This window comes from Triticum dicoccoides, chromosome 2A, assembly GCF_002162155.2.
Source record: "Triticum dicoccoides isolate Atlit2015 ecotype Zavitan chromosome 2A, WEW_v2.0, whole genome shotgun sequence".
Taxonomy (NCBI): Eukaryota; Viridiplantae; Streptophyta; class Magnoliopsida; order Poales; family Poaceae; genus Triticum; species Triticum dicoccoides.
In genome coordinates, this window is record NC_041382.1 from 608,259,685 (window position 1) to 608,264,427 (window position 4,743).

Consider the following 4,743-nt stretch of genomic DNA (forward strand, 5'->3'; position numbering starts at 1 on the left):
CCCCGCCCGCCGGCAGCGACCTGCCATCCCAACTCAAGGCGCTCGAGCTCTCCGGCCACTAGGAGTGGGCGCTCCGCTGGTACCTGAACGGCGGCGGCAGCGCCATGAGCTCCATGTCCTTGGCGTCGCTTCCTCTTTCATCTCTCCCTCGAGTGCACGACCCACAGCAGCACCGAGAGCTGCCCGGCGTCCGCGACTGCCAGGAAGCCCCGGTACACCTCCTCATTTTACCTCCATGGCCCAGGACAGTGGTCCTTGACAACGGCCTGGAACATGCGGCGCACAAACGCGCAGTCAGCCAGGTGCACGAGCATCGGGACGTAGTAGGACAGCCCGTAGCTCTCGTTGGTCGCGCCGATCATCTGCGCGTACATGGACGACATCACTAGGGGCTGAGCTCATGCTCATGCTTTCCGAGGACTGCTCTGTCTGGGTGCTAAGTACCTGAGCATGCACGGCTAGTCAATCACTCTGTGTGCATATGTGCATGACAAGTGTTCGGAGAAATGCATAAACCAAAAGTAAGTTTTACTCCCTTGTACTTAGGGCGGCTAGGTCCGACCAAAAAAACTTAGTGGAGTAAATATACTCCACTAAGGGTTTACTCCACCGGATACTTCACTATTTTTAGGAGATTCCCCCACGTCACCTTCCTCTGGCGACACGGGGGTAGCCACACCTGCTTCCGCCTGCCAGCTGCGCAGCCGCCAGAGGGCCGGCCGGCGAAGCCGTGCCGTGCCCCCGGATGGTGGCGGCGGGGCGGTTCCATCGTTCCCATGCGCATCCCCACCCCACCCTGCGCCCCAGATCCACCATCCGCCGGGTCGCTTCTCCCCTCCGTCCGCTCCAGCTGCGCCGCCACCGGAGGGTTGCGTGAGACCGTGTCGTGCCCCGGGATGGTGGAGGAAGGGCGGAACCGTCCCGCACGCACCCCCCCTCCCGCCTCGCGTGCCCTTGCTCGTGCGCAGGCGGCCTCCTCCCAACCATTGCTCGCTCCTGCAGGTCCGGGGGCGGGCGTGGCATTCCTGCCACAGGCGCTGTTGTCGCTGGGCGTGGGATCTGCGGCCGATCATGAGGGTGTTCGCGGGCTGCCTTCCGTGCGCAAGCGGCCTCCCTCATCTTCGGCGGCCCTACCTCCCCACGAGCCATCGTGATGGCTCATGCGGAGGCAGCCAGACTACAAGGATAGTGGCAGTCACGAAGCTCCTCAAGGCGGCTACTTGTTGGCGCTACTCTGACCCCGACGACCTTGGACCCGCGTCTCTTCGGTGTCCATGGCTGTCGGCATCCTCTGTCAGGCGGCTCCGGCCTCGGGGACCAGCAGATACGCCCCTTCAAGCTTGCCTGGCTCCCTGACGTCCTGACGGCTATGGCCACGACATCTAGGGTCTACATTGCTCCAGTCCTAGCTTGTCGGCATTGTCGTTCGCCGTCTCCCACCCCATCGTGGTTTGCTTCACTACCTGTCCTATATTGGACATCTAAAGCCGTCTCTTTTTGCCAGATCTTATGCTCCTGTGTTTAGAGGTGGTGCCACCCTTCGATGGTAGGTGCAGCCCTACCAACCCCCTTCCAACATGGTGGCTCTCACCAGCATTTGGCTCCTCACCTTCATTTCTAATTACGGCAACTATGGGATTGCTCAGCCTTAGGCCAGGGAGAAATCCCTACTCGGGTTGCCGGTGCTGACAGTGGCGGCGTCTGTGGATGTCAGTTCCTTCTTGGAGGCGCTATCAAGGCCCTTGGCTTGTGCCCCTCTTCGAGCTTAGGGGAAATCCTAGATCTGGTTCCTCTGGACCTGATGGCAACAACGTCTCGGCGTCGCCTTCCTTCTTGAAGACGCTATCTTTCTCGCTCGTGGTATCCCCGGTTTTGGCTCTGTCGATGTTGGTGTTCTTGTTGGTTCGGCTTTGCCGCTCTTGGTTCGGATTTGGTAGGTTTAGCTGTGTTGTATCCTCTGTACGGGCCGAGCATCCCTTGTCTCTCTGCTCCGGACATCATGTTCACGCCTGCGTGCGTTCGTGTCATGTGTATTGTACCCCTATATGTACTCTTTCTACTCCTTCTATCAATGCAATGATACACAACCTTCGTGTATTCGCGAAAAAAAAATTAGAGGACCGATTTGAAATGCCCTAAGCCTTTTGGCATAGGCAACAACTGTCAGATTCAGAAGTTGAAGTTTACTAGGATGAGCGTTTAATGTCTAGAAATTTTAGGATTGAGATGCAAGTATACTCAACTAAAATTCATGAAATTCGCAAAAAAAACTAAAATTCATGAAAATCAGCTACTAACAAGAGTTTTATTTGAGAAAATAAACTAACACAAGTATTGTTAAGACTTTTTTCTTCTTCTCGGGAGCTTGCTAAGGATTAACTGGAGAAATTCAAAACAGCACATTGGCCCTAGTATGCACTTGGACAACAGTTGCATGTGTCTCATGATTCCGCAGCATCTGACCAAAGCATGCATGGGACCATCCTACAGTAACCAAAGACACGCATGTTGCGGCCCAGCAAATTTCCAACTTACGTCGCAATCATGGCCGACAAAATGCATGAGCGGGCCGTTGCGTGCTACAAATCCTCTTCCGCGTAGGACAATGAGGATTCTAACTTGCATGTGGCTTTTTTAGTAGAGACTTGTGTATGGCAACGTGCAACGATTACATATGTAGCCTCCTCTCGGTGGGAAAATTAGTTCAAACATGAACCAATCCAGCCTAGCCCTTCTAATTCTCGTTCTTTCTTGTTGCCTCTTGTATCCCTTCGTCCAACATCTATGGGCAAAAATTCAACGATCGTGGTGACCTAGAGCTCATGACACTACATGTTCATGTGCGGGGAATAGGAGTACCCTGCTTTGCCGTTGGTGGACCCGTGACAACTACTTCTGCTCGTCCCTATGGAAGATCCGCCATTAGTCATGTAAAGAATGTTGGAGTACCTGTCTCCCAAGGCTTTCTCAGCTATGAGCACTGTCAAAACTGAGCTGCAAAATGAGTGAATGATGAATGGACGAATCATCATTTGGTGTGCTATATTGTGCATGATATATTTGCAAGCATTGGTAATATTAAGATTATACAGTGCTATAAAAAATTGAGGAAACACAAGGGGCTACCACCTCGTGCACTTTGTGATAATTGTATATTATGTATTTTGTAAAATTTCATACGAAACAATTGATTTAGTATATGTCCGGTATCTTAATTTTAAATACTCGATTTTATGTTTGCATCTCCAGGTCCTTCTTCTATTGCAGAAACGATGGCCTCAGATTAAGCAAGTCTTCATTAATTTCCTACCAAACAATGTTTGCAATGATGCACATTGTTAAGCTGTGTGTTTTATCGAATTTCCTCTCCTGGTAATAATGAATTTATATTTCGTCTTCAATGTGAATTTGTGGCATTGAACATATAAATGATGAAAGGGTGGTAGGCATTCTCAGGCCATCCACGCGTCCACCCTTTGCAAATCTTGTTCATTTTCACGTCACTCCCTCCCTAGTTGTGTGGCCCTTTGCCCGGTCGTGTGGCCCTTAGCGTTCTGCCCTAAACATAATTTTAGAGTTGTTAAACATGCAAAGCAATGCCACCATGTTAAACTAGGCATTCTCCTACCCCATTTACATATAAAGATTATTAAATTTGGAGCTACGGTTATTTAGCTATGAATTAAATCATCTTAACATGGCATAGGAGCAAATTTAACCAAACAGTATTTTAAATATTTTAAACATGGGTGAAAGTGACATATTATGAAACTAGACACAATTTTAAGCATTTTTCATATATAAAGTTTTTACATGTGATGCTTAGTTATTAAGTTATTATATGCGTGAACTATGAGGGGTTTTCTGCAAAACAGCATTCCCTGGAAAAATTAGACAAATCGCAGAGCCTAAAAAAATAGACTTTGGGCCGAAACTGCTGGCCGAACAACAGGAAGAAAAAAAAGGTGGGGCGCTGGGGAGCTGCTCACATCGGGCTTGACTGGGCCGGCTTGGATCTGGAAGGGAGCAGGCCGGGCCTTAGGCGCTGCGGCTGGAGAGGCATTGGGCCTACGCGCAGCGCTGGATGGGAGGTTGGGCTTCCGACGGGGTGAGGAGGTCCACACGCTGACCCACGGTCAACACGACCACGAGAGCGAGCGAGCGGGAGGCTTGGCGCTGCGTGCGTCTCCAGGAAGAACAGGGTCGCGGCGCCGGTGTTGCAGGGATGCAGGCGAGATGGAGGGAGGCAGACGATGCGGATCCGACGGGGACATGCTGGAACTGGCCGGATCCAGCAGCGGGGTGATGAACGGGCGGTGGCCATGGCGGTTGAGGTCAATGGGAGGCACGGCCATGGCTTCCTGCAGGGGACTCGGGAACGGCGGCAGACTTGTCGCGGCGCAGAAACTTGGCGGAGGACGACGAGCGGCGCTGGGCGTTCGGATCCACGGGATCGAGGCGAGGCAAGGGATCCGTCCTCATCCTCAAGTTCTCGCAGGAACAGGGGAGGCGGATGCGGGATGCAGGGGAGCGGCGGCGGCGAACTTGGCGCTCAGGGGATGAGGAGGTCAGGGCGCCGGCGGGCGGCGTGGTCTCATGTGTGCTGCTCGTCGGTGAGGTCGTGGCGGCGCACTCCGACGCAAGCGAAGGAGGACTCGGCCGCGGATCCAACGGGAGCCAGCTGGTGAGCTTGGGCTCCTGACGCCTTGGTCGTCAGGGTCCTGAGAGAGAGAGAGAGAGAGA